At 47.9% G+C, this 16410-nt stretch overlaps 1 long non-coding RNA gene across 3 annotated transcripts; it reads left to right on the forward strand.

Annotated features, from left to right (window-relative positions):
• The first annotated feature begins 987 nt into the window (after nucleotides 1-987).
• LOC120403583 lies at nucleotides 988-15668 on the forward strand. Of its 3 annotated transcripts, none has more exons than XR_005597609.1 (5): nucleotides 988-1030; nucleotides 4261-4381; nucleotides 6847-6981; nucleotides 8204-8380; nucleotides 15597-15668. It is a non-coding gene; the product is annotated as an uncharacterized LOC120403583 (long non-coding RNA). The 3 variants fall into 3 exon arrangements; XR_005597604.1 differs by lacking the exon at nucleotides 15597-15668 and adding an exon at nucleotides 11458-11611; XR_005597606.1 differs by lacking the exon at nucleotides 15597-15668 and adding an exon at nucleotides 11458-11611 and having other exon boundaries at nucleotides 8207-8380.
• The last annotated feature ends 742 nt before the right edge of the window (nucleotides 15669-16410 follow it).

Raw genomic sequence — 16410 nt, forward strand, 5'->3', positions numbered from 1 at the left:
ATGGCCAATGGCTCTGCAATCTCATCGGCCAACTCCTTTAGCACCCTCGGATGCAGCGCATCCGGCCCCATGGACTTGTGCTTGTCCAGCTTTTCTAAATAGTCCCGAACTACTTCTTTCCTCACAGAGAGCTGGTCACCTCCTCCCCATACCGTGCTGCAGAGTGCAGCTGTCTAGGAGCTGACCTTGTCTGTGAAGACAGAGGCAAAAAAGCATTGAGTACACTAGCTTTCTCCACATCCTCTGTCACTAGGTTCCCTCCCTCATTCAGCAAGGGGCCCACACTTTCCTTGACTTTCTTCTTGTTGCTAACATATCTGAAGAAACCCTTCTTGTTACTCCTAACATCTCCGGCTAGCTGCAACTCCAAGCGTGATTTGGCCTTCCTAATTTAACTCCTGCATGCCTGAGCAATACTTTTATACTCCTCCCTGGTTATTTGTCCAATCTTCCACTTCTTGTAAGCTTTTTTTTTGTGTTTAAGACGAGCAAGGATTTCACTGTTGAGCCAAGCTGGTCGCCTGCCATATTTACTTTTCTTCCTACACATCGGGATGGTTTGTTCCTGCAACCTCAATAAGGTTTCTTTAAAATACAGCCAGCTTCCCTCGACTCCTTTCCCCATCATGTTATTCTCCCAGGGGACCTTGCCCATCAGTTCCCTCAGGGAGTCGAAGTCTGCTTTTCTGAAGTCCAGGGTCTCTGTTCTACTGCTCTCCTTTCTTCCTTGTGTCAGGATCCTGAACTCGACCATCTCATGGTCACTGTCTCCCAGGCAGGGGTGAGCTGGAGCCAGTTTGCACCGGTTCGTGCGAACCCGTTGTTAAATTTAGAAGCGGTTTTAGAACCGCTTGTTAACTAGCTTCCCTGCGAGGGAAGCTTTCACGGGCTCTGCCTGGGAAGCCTGTAATTCCTCCTCCCGGCCGCCGGGGGGCGCTGCGCTGCGAGAGCCATGTGAGCTGCCTCCTGGCCCTGTTGCTGCTCCTGCTCTTTGGACCTCTGGCCCTGGGGCTCCTGCTGCTGCTGCCTGGTGAGTCCCCGGCTGCTCCCAGCCCCCCCCCCCCCGTGTGAGTGTCTGCGCCCCTCCCCCGCCTTCCCTGCCACAGCCACCCCCTGCCCCCAGCCAGCCCCTCCCCCAGCCACCCCCTGCCCCCAGCCAGCCCCTGCCCCACCCCCTGCCCACAGCCGCCCTCTGCCCGCAGCCAGCCCTTGCCACAGCCACCCTCTGCCCGCAGCCAGCCCTTGCCACAGCCACCCTCTGCCCGCAGCCACCCCCTGCCCACAGCCACCCGCAACCCGCCCATCTGCATCACCTGCCCACAGCCAGCCCGTGTCACTCCCTGCCTCCAGCTAGCCCTGCCCCATGCCCCTATCTGCAGCCAGCCCCACATCCACTGGTGCCCTGCAGTTCCCAGGGCAGTAACCCTGCACACCTGCTTCAATGGGGGGGGGGGCAGGGAGCATCTGGGACCCACACATGTGCACACCCTAGAGTGACCAGACAGCAAGTGTGAAAAATTGGGAAGGGGGTGAGGGGTAATAGGAGCCTATATAAGAAAAAGACCCAAAAATTGAGACTGTCCCTGATCACCACCCACACATGTGAAACGGAGCTCATTTCTAGTTCAGCCCCATCTTTTTAAAAAAGAACTTTAGGTAGGGTTAAAATACATCTGTATTTTCCTGGACATGTCAGGCTTTTCGGTTCTTAATCACCTCCTGGGAAAATATGGACGTATGGTAACCCTATTGGTACAAAAAATACATGCTGTCGCACATCCCTTAAATCAGAACTTTTTATAGGGAACCCGTTGTTAAATCAGAACTTTTTATAGGGAACCCGTTGTTAAGATTTTGGCAGCTCATCACTGCTCCCAGGTTCCCATCCACTATTGCTTCCTCTACTATTTCTTCCCTGTTTGTGAGCAACAGGTCAAGAAGAGCTTTTCCCCTAGTTGGTTCCTCCAGCACTTGCACCAGGAAATTGTCCCCTACACTTTCCAGAAACTTCCTGGATTGCCTGTGCACTGCTGTATTGGTCTCCCAGCAGATATCGGGGTGATTAAAGTCACCCATGAGAACCAGGGCCTGTGATCTAGCAACTTCTGTTAGTTGCTGGAAGAAAGCCTTGTCCACCTCATCCCCCTGGTCTGGTGGTAAGTAGCAGACTCCCACCACGACATCACCCTTGTTGTTCATACTTCTAAATTTAATCCAGAGACTCTCAGGTTTTTCTGCAGTTTCATACCGGAGCTCTGAGCAGTCATACTGCTCTCTTACATACAAGGCAACTCCCCCACCTTTTCTGCACTGCCTGTCCTTCCTGAACAGTTTATATCCATCCATGACAGTACTCCAATCATGTGAGTTATCTCACCAAGTCTCTGTTATTCCAATTACATCATAATTCCTTGACTGTGCCAGGACTTCTAGTTCTCCCTGCTTGTTCCCCAGGCTTCTTGCATTTGTGTATAGGCACCTAAGATAACTCGCTGATTGTCCCACTTTCTCGGTCTGAGACAGGAGTCCTCCCTTCTCGCAGTCTCCTGCTTGTGCTTCCTCCCGGAATCCCACTTCCCCACTTACCTCGGGGCTTTGGTCTCCTTCCCCCGGTGAACCTAGTTTAAAGCCCTCCTCACTAGGTTAGCCAGCCTGCTTGCAAAGATGCTCTTCCCTCTCTTCGTGAGGTGGAGCCCGTCTCTGCCTACCAATCCTTCTTCTTGGAAGACCATCTCATGGTCAAAGAATCCAAACCCTTCTCTCCGACACCATCTGCGTAGCCATTCGTTGATTTCCACGATTCGACGGTCTCTACCCTGGCCTTTTCCTGCCACAGGGAGGATAGACGAGAACACCACTTGTGCCTCAAACTCCTTTATCCTTCTTCCCAGAGCCACATAGTCTGCAGTGATGTGCTCAAGGTCATTCTTGGCAGTATCATTGGTGCCCACATGGAGAAGCAGGAAGGGGTAGCGATCCGAGGGCTTGATGAGTCTCGGCAGTCTCTCCGTCACATCATGAATCCTAGCCCCTGGCAAGCAGCACACCTCTCAGTTTTCCCGGTCAGGGCGGCAGATAGATGACTCAGTCCCCCTGAGGAGAGAGTCCCCGACCACCACCACCCTCCTCCTCCTCCTCTTGGGAGTGGTGGTCATGGAACCCCCATCCCTAGGACGGTGCATCTCATGCCTTCCAATCAGTGGAGTCTCCTTCTGCTCTGTTCCCTCAGGTGTATCATCCACTCCACTCTCTGCACTAGTACCTGCAGAGAGGACATGAAAACGGTTGCTCACCCGCACCTGTGTTACTGGTACATGGATGTTTCTGGTACTCTTTCCTCTTCTGGAAGTCACATGCCGCCAATTATCCTCGCTGGCCTTCTGCCCCCGCTGCGTACCCTGCTCTGAATCTTCAGAACATTGTGCCCGCTGAAGCTGATCCTGACGTCTATCCAGGAAATCCTCATTTTCTTTTATGGAACACAGGGTTGTTATTCGTTTCTCCAGACCTTGAATCTTCTCTTCCAAGACGGAGATCAGCTTGCACTTTGTACAGACAAAGTCGCTTCTATCCTGTGGAAGGAAGACAAACATGGTGCATCCTGTGCAGGTCACAATGGCGGATTGCTCCGCATCCATGGTCTCTTCCTTCTAAGAGCTCTCTCCAGGCGGACTCCCAGGCAAACTCCTTCTGTTTGCCTCTCTGCTGTTCGCTGCTCAGCTGGTTCGCAGCTGACTGCCTTTTTATAACAGTCAGGCCCAGCTGGAACAAAGCACTCCCAAATCAAACTGGTCAAACAAGCAATCAAACAATCAAGCACACAGTCAAACTGCCAAACTGCCCCCCCAACAGACACTCAGATACTCACCAGCGTGGTTGCACCGGCCCTGCACAGAGGGCACAAAAACATATAACCCTCTGGTCTCCTGGAGTGTTTGGGTTATGGGGTCCCATAGTCAGGGTGTGTTACCATGTGTAATCATAATGGTACCTCCACAGAGGAAAATCCCTGGATATACAGTTATAATGTACACATCACAGTGGGCATACCATCTCCCTGGGAGGCTGGGTATGACAATGTAACCGCTTTGCAGAATGTAACCCTACAAGTAATATAGATGCCAAGCTGGAAGAATCCTGATCTAAGCTGGCCACAGCCTGGAGCCAGAAATACTTCCTGATGGGTGAATGCATGGGAGCCACTGTAGGAGTCCATTATCTGTGTGATACCTCCCAAATCCCCCCCGCTTCTTCCCCCAGCATGCCGAGTTCCCCCTCCTCCCCCATCCTGCCCCGCGAATCAGCTGTGTAACAAGCTCTGGGAGGGAAGAGAAGCAGGAAGCGGCAGCGGGCTCACGGAGGAGGAGGAGTGAAGGTGAAGGTGAGCTGGAGCAGGGGGGCAGGGCAGGGTCACGGGAAGCTGCCAGTGGGTGCTGAGCACCCACCAATTTTTTTCCGTGGGTGCTCCAGCCCTGGAGCACCCATGGAGTTGGTGCCTATGCAACTGCCAACAATTGGACACATTTAAAATATATTCTCCAGAATGGTGTTAAAAGGATTTTAACCCTGCCAAAAGAAGAGAAGCAGTGTTTCTGCTGGTGGTCCAGATGTTGGACTATATTATGATGGTCAGGGCTGACAACATTACTGTGGATTATTGTGGCTATTGTTTATTGTTTATTGTTAAGTATGCTAATTTTGCAACGTATACTGAAGTGGTTAAGGGAGGCACAGACCACAAGGTATAACCACTAAGTGTCATATACAGTAACTCCTTGCTTAATGTTGTAGTTATGTTCATGAAAAATGTGACTTTAAGCAAAATTTTGTTAAGTTAATCCAATTTCCTCATAAGAATTAATGTAAATGGGGGGGTTAGGTTCCAGGGAAATTTTTTGCACCAGACAAAAGACTATATTATATATGTTTAAAACAATATAACAATTTAATACTGTACACAGCAATGATGATTGTGAAGCTTTGTTGAGATGGTGAAGTCAGAGGGTGGAAGAGGGAGGGATATTTCCCAGGGAATGTCTTACTGCTAAATGATGAACAAGCACTTGTCTGAGCCCTGAAGGGTTAACATGTTGTTAATGTAGCCTCACACTCTACAAGGCAGCAGAAATGGAGGGAAGGGAGACAGCATGGCAGACAGAGACAGAGACACACACCCAAGGTGTGTGTGAGAGAGAGATGCGCATTGCCCCTTTAAGTACACTGACCCCAGTCTAAGTACATTGTCTTTTTAAGTAGATCAGGAAGTTGAGCCATCAGCTGCTGCTAGCAAGCTCCCTCCGTCCTGAGCCCTGTCGTGTCCCCTCCCCCCTAATGGAGATGGGGTATGCAGGGGACAGGAGCTGATAGGGGGCTGCCAGTCCATCCTGGTTCCAACCACCCACCAGCTAGCTCCAACGGGCTGCTCTTTCTGCAAGCAGTGGACAAAGCTGGTGGCTGCCAAACAACATTATAAGGGAGCATTGCGCAACTTTAAACGGGCATGTTCTCTATTTGATAAGCAACGTAACAACTAAACATTAACCTGGGCGATTTTACTTGAGCAGTTACTGTATACGGAATGTAATAGGCTCCCTACCACAGTGTAACAGATAACCTGGACCCAACCTTCTTGGGCCCATTACTATGGGGAGTCTGACACACTCATTGGAATATACGTGCAGTATGTCCATACGAGGGAAGGTGCAGGGCATCATACTGCATAAGGGACAGTGGGGCAAATGGAGCATCAACACATTCCATCTTGATACCTGGCCCTATCAGGAAATGTGCTGCCATGTGTCCTATGCTTTTCCAAGGATACCTGGTCAGAAGGGTCCCAGAAAAAAAAGAAAATAAAGGGGTGGAGTGTCAGTATATAGGTCTGTTTGTTAGCCTGGGATAGAATGTTGGGTTTGACTTTTTGATACTCTTATACTAAAATGTGTAAACAAGGGACAGGGACACTGTGATGTTGCTTCTGCCTAGTCAGCTGCATTCGTTAATACAATGGGATCAGATAAGAGCAGTTAAAGTGTTACTTGAGAGCACACTTTAAGATTGCCTCTGCCCCTATCTCAAGGCAAAGTCAAGCAACCAGTCGGAAGGGGCAAAGAGGCTTGGGGGGGGAGGTATAAAACAAGAAAAGACCAAATAAATGCCCGTCCCCGACTGCAGCACAACCTCACTCCTTACTCCTCCCATGGGGTACAAAAGGGGTGGGATGAAGAATCCAGACCCAAAATGGAACATGACCCTAAGCTGTAAGGGGTGAGACTGTGGGCATTCCATTGCAGGTATATTTGGGCCTGCTAAGAAGGAGGAGGTGGAAAATGGGGAATGGGGAATAAGAAATGAGAATGGGGAACAGGGACACCAGAAAGGCTTTGCAGCGTCAGAGCTGGGAAGTGAGATATGGGATAAACGCTCTGTGGCATCAGTGCTGGGAATGGGGAAACAGGGGAACAGACACTATCGGTGTATAGAGATAAGCCTGACTGGTGTGAAGGGCTTTGGAATACGCTTACTTGGAAATTAACCCCAATAAACACTGCATTGTCTGCACTTTGGACTTCTGGTCTTTTGTTGCTTACTTTCTACATGACAAGAACCAGGGAAGTGGGAGGGTGAAGGGACAGCCCTCTAACACGCTATAACAAAATGTACAAGATGGGGAGGAAAACTGTGGAATAACATAGCAATCATATGGCCTGGTATAAAAACCACTGGACTAGGACTATTCCTAGCTCAGCCCCTGGACTGCTGGGTGACAATGGGCAAGTCACTTCACCTCTCTGTGCCTCTGTTTCCCATTTGTTACATGCAAATATAAAAGACATTTTTGCGCAGGTGGAACTCCACCCAGCCTGGATGGTCTGTTTGACTTATGCAGCAGTATCAATGATCACATCGTGAAGCAGCACCACAACCTTACCTTGCCTCTCTGGAGGCAACCAGTATTTCTATCCACGACACCTGACACATGTGAGTTTTCCCTGGCATCATAATCCATGCACATGAACCAGGCCTGCCCACACCTCTCTGACACTGAGAGGCATTGGCACCAGACATTAGGCCTGTGCTTATATGGTTCCTTCAGAACTCTTGGGTGAATACCATCTTCCTGGTGACATATTAAGCCCTGGATGAGAGGTTGGGGGAGGCAGAAGGGGCCAGGGATGATGGGTATCGGTGGGTGGGGGCATAGGCGCCAACTTTCTCCGGCGCCGGTGGGTGCCTGCACCCCTCGCCCCTTACTCCACCCTTTTCCTGCTCCTGCCCCCGCGCCCATACCAATCTCATCCCCAAAGTCCCAACCCTAGCTCTGCTCCTCTCTCCCCCTCTTGGATCCCTTCCCCAAATCCCCACCCTGGCCCCGCCTCTTCCCCCAATGCGCCGCATTTCCCCTCTCCCCCCGTCCATGCCCCACAAATCAGCTGTTTCGTGGCGCAAGTGCTGGGAGGGAGGGGGGAGAAGCAGGTGGTGCGCTCGTGGAGGAGGCAGAGGTAAGCTGGAGCGGGGGGCACGGGGCGGGGAGCTGCCGGTGGGTACTGAGCACCCACCAATTTTTTTCCATGGGTGCTCCAGCCCCGGAGCACCCACGGAGTCAGCACCTATGGGTGGGAGGGCAGGGAAGCAACAGGAGGCTGGAGCCTGAAGCCCCACAGCCAGAGAGTGAAGCCCCATGGCCAGGAGATGGGGCCTGGGGATGGAGCCCAGAGCCATGTGGCCGGAGCTTGGGACCTGCTGCCATGCAGCCGGAGCCTGGAGATGGAGCCCGAAGCCCCATGGCCAGAGCCTGCCGTCATACCACCCCAGGGTTGAAGCCCAAAGACTGAGCCCCACCGCCCCTGGGAAGGTGGGGAAATCACAGGCTGTCTGCTTCTCCAGGGTTGTGCCCCAGGTGTCTCCAGAGCGGGGCAGGGCCCAACCCCTGCTGGTGGCCCCAGAAACCAACAACAAGGTGGAGCATCAAGGAGCAACACGGAGGGGAGGGGCCACTACTTTACCCCCTCAGTCACAGTTCATAAAGCCGTGGCCTCAAAAAAGCATCCAGTGGCCGCATGTGGCCACGGTGGCCGCATTTGAGAAACACTGGGCTAGAGACACCATCCCTGCCCATCCTGGCTAACAAATACATAGGGGTGTGCAGGCACAAGTCAGACCATGTCACAGCAATGTTAACCATGTTTCCCATCATCGTTAGCAGGTAGACAACAGAGAAGAAGATGAAGAACCCCAGTGTGATACTTGAAGAGGTTTGGAAATCCCAGGAGAATGAATTCCCTCACCGTGGTGTGATTCTCCATCTTCTGTCTGTCCACTTCACCTGTTACCTGTGAACAAAAGAACCACCCCGAAAGGGAACAGCAATCAGAAAAAGGTAACCAAACTATTTCCAATCCAAAACAATGGTTAGAGTGTTCATAATCTAGAATAGTTCAAGTATGGTCACAAAAATTATTCATAAATTGCTTTTACAAATTACATACAAGCCTTGTGACTGAATATTTCAGTGTATTCACCATATATTTTTCTTACACTGTTGAATTTGTGTAGGTACCAGTTGTAGTTTCATAGTGAACGTTCAGTTGAATTTGCACTTAATATAGGGAGTTAACTCTTTGTTATATATGAAAAATACAGTATATGTTCTCCACAATTACAGTAAATACTCAGACTACATTATAATTTTTCAGAAACTTTACAAGCCAATCCATTAATTAGGTTAGTACTTAAAAATAAATAAAAATGGGCCTGTTAAGAAATTTAGCATCCAGTTTCAAACTATTTTTGGCCTGTAATGATCTCAGGAATCAAATGATAAAAGATTCTTTAGACTTCCCACATATTTAAAACTCACTAAAATCTTGTATCTAGTCTTCATTTATGTAGGAAGGGGCAAAAAAACAGGGAAATTTGGAAGATAAGAGGAAGGGGGTGCATATTCCAGTTGCTTTTCAGTGCTCTGGAGAAATATTGCAGCTGTATAACCAGTTTAACTGACCAATATGCTCTGGCTGTTGTGCACTGCTCTGGAGTAGCATAAAGCAGCCAGAAAGTACCAGTTAATCTGCTCTAAGATGTAAATGGTGCCCAGTTTACAATGGCTCCAGTGGCTCCGTGGAACTGAGCCCATGCTCAGAAGGGGCTCCGGCCTGCTCCATTTGCACTGTGCCCCGAGACCCTGCTGGCTCCCCCTGCCCACCACTTGCTCCTCTCAGCCTGCCTGTGGGCTGGCCGAGGGCTCCTCTCAGACCCCTGGCCAGACCCCAGTGCACCTCCAGCTCTGGGCAGTCTCTGCTTCCCACCACCTGTGATGCCCCACCCGTCTCCCCAGAGCTGAGCCACCTGGGACTGGTGCAGAAGCCTGGCCAGTCTCAGCCAGGTGTGTGGTGGGGGGAACAGTGTGGAGGGCTTGGCTGGGCCCCTCCAGGCTAGTGTATCTTGAGGGACCCTGGCCAGGGCAGGTCCTTGCCTGGCTGATGGTGCCACTCCAGAGGGGCTGGAGTGATTCCCAGCCCTGGGGCCAGCCCTGGCTGCGCTGCCAGTGCAGCCCAGCAGACACAGTTGCCTCTCAGCAAGGCCACTGAGTGTGGCTGGAAGGCAGGTCTTGAGGGATTGGGTCTGTGGGAATTTTGAGGGGGTGCTGGGCTGTGAAGGGGCGGGGAAGATGTGTTTTGGGGCACTAGGGAGTGGGGGATGCTGGGCAGTTGTGGTGGGGTAGTGTTGTTCAGGGCGCTGTGCATTTGTGGATGAGTCTGGGAGGCCTCTGGCTGTAGGGAGTCAGGGGGGATGTTGAGTGTGGCATGGCCCTGCCCCTAAGGGGAAAGGGCACACTGGCAGCAGAGTGCCAGGCAGGCCACTGTGTGTCTGGCAACTGCCAGTTTGTAAATAGTGCCCTTGCCATGCCACACCCCATTGCCTCTGGCTGGCCCCTCACTCCGGGGACTGACCTCCCTGCACCATGCTCCATTGCCTCCATGGAGGCCCACAGATATGTTTGGCGCTGGGCCCACAAAAGGTTAATCCAGCCCTGAGAGGGGCCTCCTTTTTGGAAAATAAGATTAGAGAAGGAAATAAATTATTAGATTGAAAACACAGTGTGGATATTAAGTAAGATAAGTAAATAGGTCAGTAAGCCAAGAATACAATGTCTGAGTCAACTAAGATAAGAGGAAAAACCCAGAACTATTTACAGTATACTCAATAACAAGGGACAAAGAATGTAGAAATGAGGTAAAGAGCAAGTCAAATTACGATCAGTGTGTGGATGTACAGTAAAGGCAATACGATGTGTAATGTATATAAAGGGAGACGATTTCTGTGTAACTTTGGAGCTGTACTTTCTTTGCCCTGCACCCAGTCTCCCTACATTTGAGTCAGACCAACTCAGTGTAGTTGTTGTATGTAACTTGCCATTTGTTTAGACAATATTTTTGTTAGTACAGTAACTCTCCACTTAACGTCCTCTCGTTTAACATTGTTTCAATGTTATGTCCCTGCTCCATTACAGAACATGCTTGTTAAAGTTGTGCAATGCTCCGCTATAACGTCATTTGGCCACCTGCTTTGTCCACGTCTGGCAGCCCCTCATCAGCTCCCCTATGCCCCCCCCAGCACTTCCCACCAGCCAACTGGTGGGAGGAGCAAGCACACAGTGCGCAGCCTCCCCGCCTCCTTCCCCAGCCTCCTGAACGCTGCAAACCAGCTGATTGCTGCAGGCAGGAGTCTGGGGGGAGAAGGGAGGAGCGAGGACGTGGCATGTGGAGTAAAGGCGGAGGAGGTGGAGCTGGGGGGGGGAGAGGAGGCAGGTTAAGGGTGGGGGCTTGGAGGAAGGGGTGGAGTGGACAGGCCAAGGGTTGAACCCCCCGCCCTTGGCAAAGTCGGTGCCTGTGCTTCCAAGAACAGCAATAGGAGCAGCCAGACAATCCTCCCTCTTCCACTCTCTGACTCCACCACCTCAACCAAGCTTCATACTCAGCAATGATGATTGCAGTGTTAAATTGTTTCTTTAAAATTGTTTAAAACTTATACCTGTATTAAATTGGTTGTTTAAAATGTATATAATGCCTTTTGTCCGGCAAAAAAAAAAATCCCTGGAACCTAACCCCCTCTATTTACATTCATTCTTACAGGGAAATTGGATTAGATAAACATCATTTCACTTAAAGTTGCATTTTTCAGGAACATAACTACAACGTTAAGTGAGGAGTTACTGTATAGGTCATAATTTGGGATCAGTTAATGCTGCATTCTAGCTAAGGCACATGTTATTCAAAATAATTTTGGTTAGTGTCAAACTACCACTATTGAATTCTGACAGTAATATTTAATAAATTGGTTATTGTCCATTCTAAAAAACAGCATCTACAAAAAACAACTGGTTCTACAACAGTTACTGGTGTATCACAAATCAATGCAAACCTAACGATCACTGCACCTAACTTTTTATGCCAGGAATATTGTCAACATCGCAACTTCAGTGGCCGCAATAATTCAGGCCAATCCAATGGAACAAAGAAGCTAGCCACTCCTGTCTCCTGTTCTGAGAAGCTTATCAGATGGCAACAACCAGCAGTAAGGGCAACCTAGAACTTGGCTGGACAGTACTGTGCAGTAAATTTATATATGAAGACCTCATTTGTAATGTCATTATTCCAAATTTCTGTTTTACTTCTCATGTACATAAAATTGTGAAATATATTGTAATAGTGCCTATTTCAGTTTTTTTAAATGGTTTTAAAACAACACTCCTCAATCAAAGTCCCAGACCTAGCATTCTCAAGCCCACAATAGAGGACTAAAATCAATTAACGGAAAAGAATTGTCCACAGGTTGTATGAGGGAATGTGCAGACCATTGGACATATGGAGCATGAATGTATGGACGGATAAAGCAAAATAGCCATAAAACAGTGTTTAGCCTGCTGCGTCATTTTCAGTTCATACATTATGCTTTTCCAGAATGATAGGTAAACGTCCTCTCCATAAAAAGATAAAAAGTAGGGGAATGTAGTAGAGAGAGAGAAAGAGACATCATGGAGCATTGGGTCTGGTGGAAGGTCTGAGGCTTCATTGACAATAAATTTAACTGAGCACCTTCGCTACCAAACCTGTGGTCTTCCTTTATAAGTAACATCAAAGTCTGCTGAACGAACATGCTGCATGCACTATCTACTAACAACATTGCAGATCTCAGAACAGAAGCAGTGAGCAGCCTGAACAGTGTCACTAAGGCCTTCAACACTTAACACTAGGTAGTACTCTCAAGGTCTGCTAAACCAGCTATCTGTACAGAGCTGGACAGCACACAGAAAGAACACAAACATGCAAGCCAACTGACAACACCGTGAATAGTAGGCACAATGGGGGAGATGATATGCTAGGGACCATGTCTTTGAGAGAATATGGGACCAATTGCCACATTGGAGGCATTAATCTCGACAACATGACAGGTTGGGATGGACCAGGATTGGGGCAATGGTAAAGGTCATCTTGAGCCAGACGAATGCTTGTTAGGCCTCTGGAGACCAGGTGAAGGTGGTTCTTGTGGAGAAGCACTATCAATAGGGCAATTTAGCATGAAAATCTGGAGATAAAGCATCTATAAAAGTTAGAAAACCCCAGGAAGTGTTGTAGCTTCTTAATGTTTTTTGTGGGGGTGCACAACTCCATACTACATCCACCTTCTTGGGGTCCATTCAGAGCCCACCGGTGGACAGGATGTAACTCAGGAACTCCATGAAGCCCTGGTCAAAACTCACTTTTCCAGCTTTGATACAAGCCATGTTGGTGGAGCCATTCCAGGGCCGACTGACCGGATGTGCTGGGGGTGTTGCTCAGGATCCTCAGAAAAGATGAGGATGTCATCTAGGTAGACTATGATGTACAAGTGTAGGATGTCAAGGAAGACCTTATTCATGAAGTTCTGGAATGTTGCATGGGCATTTGTGAGAGCAAATGGCATTCATAGTGGCTGTTCCGGGTTCAAAAAACCTGAACCAGGTTGCAGGTCAATTTTCATGAATACCTGGTGGATCATACAATAGTTCTGGAATGAGTGGAAGCGGGTATTGATTCCTGATGGTAACCTGATTTTCTCAGGTTCATCAGATGATGTGAAGCCAGACTTGCTCACAGAACTTGGAGTAGAAGCTAAGCAGGAGCTCATGCCAAAGGATTTGCAGATCATGAGCCACCAGCCATGAAATGCTAAGGATTATGTGGAAGAGTGGTGGGTGGATCATCCTGAACTGAAGACCTCCCTGATGGTCCTGAATGACAAATTCCAGAGGCCCTGATGACAGTAGTGAGCCAACTTTAGTTTTCACTAGGTGAGGGACAGTCTTTGGTTGAACCAGAGTACCCACGGCTTGTCCTGTATCAGCATCTATGAAGCTGTCTGCTGCCCTGGAATCCACCAGTGCCCACTGTGGCAGAATTTGGTAAGGCTCCCCTGGAACACAAAGGCAGACCTGGACTTTAAGGTGGGTGAAGAGTTCACCATGCCGGGGGCATGTCTCGGTAAGGAGAAGAGGGTCATTATTTCAGGGCTCATCCTGACCAACCCCTTCTACTGGGTTTGGGTGTGGCTGTTTGGGTGTAGTTGGGTGTGTTGTGCATAGTACTAGACCTCAGGGTGGCCAGTTGGCAAGAGCATGGCTGGATCCTCCACAGTAAAAACACAGCCTGTGGTGGCAATGATGCCTTTTTCCCTCAGAGTGGTCACTATACAGCTACATGCGTTCAGGGTCCGGGATGGAGATCCATGCTGTTCCGTGGGCACTTCCTGGAATGTCCCGTCAGTTTATATAGTGTGGAGAGCCAATCAGGAGCCAGGAAGCTGCTGCCTGACAAACTACTGGCAGGCTAATGGCAAGAGCAGCATGGTGAGGACTTGGATTCTATCTACAAAGACCCTATGCAATTCACTTCCTCTGTGCACATCCCATCTGCTCAGGCTGTGGGCAGAAATTTGACTTAAGGGCAATAAAGATAATGACTCAGAAGTAGCAACCCCAAACTCCCACTGAAATCAGTGGGAGTTAAGAGCACTTAGCACCTTTCAGGATATGGCTCCATATGCAAGGAATAAATAACATCATTCTTATTTATTCCTAACGTCCTCTTCCCTTCTTATTTCTAACCTTTTATGGTCCCTCTTTTGCCATCTTTTTTTCTGCCTCTTTTTTTTATTACTATTTTGCTCATAGTTCTGCACTGGTATTTCACATTTGATAAAAAAAAATCACCATTATTAATATTTAATTTAATTAATCATTAATTTTCCGTTTTCATTACTTGACATGGTCCCTGCCTGGAGAGAGTGAGCTGAGCCAGCCCTTCTTTGGAATGTGGACTTCACAACCTGCAGCTTATGGAAATAAACATTTTTTTGTGTAATCTAATGTATGCCTCACTTCTTCTTATATATATATATATATATATATATATATATATATATATATATATATATATATATATATATATATATATATTTGGAGAGGCAAGAGACCGGCATAGGCATTTCCTGACTGATGTAAGTATGCTATAAACTTGGTCCCCTGGACATTTATTTTTCCTGTTCCTCTTCCCCACCAGCAAATATCTTCTCTTTGGAATGATTTTATGTCCTGGACGGACCCAGGCAATATTCATGGTAGCCCCTTATGACTTATGTCTTCACCTAACTTGGCTCCTGAGTTTCTAAACTTTTTTGCTGATTTCCTTAAATTACAGATCCACAGGAGGCCTTGTGGGTAACCCTGGACCCATTCTGGACCACAGTATCAACTAAAACATCAGCTCAGATGTCTAACTGGGACATCTCCCATGTAGAAATAGCATACTATGGGCCAGCTCCAGAGCTGGCTCACCCCTTCCGATGGAATTACCGCGGGGAAGGGGCTCAGGGTGAGGAAAACTCTACAAAGGTCCCCAGCAGAGTCCCTCCCAAAATCTTTCCATGAAGGGGATAGGATTTGACACCACAAACATATGTGAAGAATGAGCCTTCATAGATTCATAGAGTCCAAGGCCCAAAGGGACCGTTGTGATCATCTAGTCTGACCTCCTCTATAACACAGGCCACAGAACTTCCCTGAAATAATTTCTAGACAATATATTTCTAATTGGTAGAACACAACTGTGACATCGAGCCAGAAAGGGTTAAGCAACTAGCAGGTTAAATGACCCAAATTGAACCTTTAAAAACATATTAGAAAAATGTATGAATGTTAATTAGGGCCATTCCATGTTAGATAGACTAGAGCTCTGAAATGCAAACCTGTACTGTTAGAGAATTAAAGGTAATACTAATTGTGTTTACTTATTTCTTGTTAGCTGTTAACCATGTAAACAAACAGTTCCTGTCTGTTACTATATTTATTGATTCAGAGATCAAAAGGGAATATTAATATTTAGATGAAACTTGGGTGTCATAATTTCGTTGTCTAGATCTCTCTTTGAAGTTTGCAGTAAACTGTCTATAAACTGCTTAATGGATAATTACCTTACGCTGATGAATGCAAATAGTTACCTGTATATGCTTAGGAGGTCTACTTGAAAGCTAGGATAATTGCCTGTTGTTCACCCAAGGACTGCATGCTGTCAAGAGGCTGCTGAACAACTATAAAAAAGGACTCTAGGGCCCTGATCCTTTCATCTCAGATCTGCTTAAGTTTCATCAGGGGAAGTTTGAGATGCAAGACTGATGTCTCCAGTCTCATCTGGATCACCCTGATATTTTGACATGGAACTAATTCTGAAAGGACTTTTTGCAACTCTAAAGCTCACCATCTCTACTATGAAACTGACCTAAGAATTCTATTCACATCTATATGTATAATGATCTTTTAACCAATACTTTCTTTATCTTTTTTTTAAATAAAATTTAGTTTATTTAATAAGAATTGGTTGCAAGCATGTATTTGGGTAAGATCAGAAATATTAATTAACCTGGTGGGTAATGTGTCTGATCCTTTGAGATTGGTAGAACTTTTTAAAATGATGAACAGGATTTTCAGTAATCCACTCATCATATTTGATTTGACGCTGTAGGTGGGAGCTCAAGGTTGGGTTGCTTTAAGGGAACTGTATTTCTGGCTTCTGGGTAACCAGTAAGGTATTGTGGAAGCTATTTTGTTGTAAGCTTGGTAAATCTAAGTATTAGAATAACCACCATTTTGCGGGATTGTCTGCCCCATTCTTTGCAGTTTGCCCTGATTGCCCATCTCAGAGTGCCCCCCCCTGGAACCCCGGTCACAACACCTATGTTTCTTTGTACTGACTCAAGGTCCTCTGGCTCCTCCCGCCCCAGTTCCTGGCATCACAGCTCCATTGGAACTGCATTCCCATGACTTCCCATGCCTGAGGCTGCCTCTGTGGAAAGTTGTAGAAAGATGTGGGAGGA

This window comes from Mauremys reevesii, linkage group 1, assembly GCF_016161935.1.
Source record: "Mauremys reevesii isolate NIE-2019 linkage group 1, ASM1616193v1, whole genome shotgun sequence".
NCBI lineage: Eukaryota > Metazoa > Chordata > Testudines > Geoemydidae > Mauremys > Mauremys reevesii.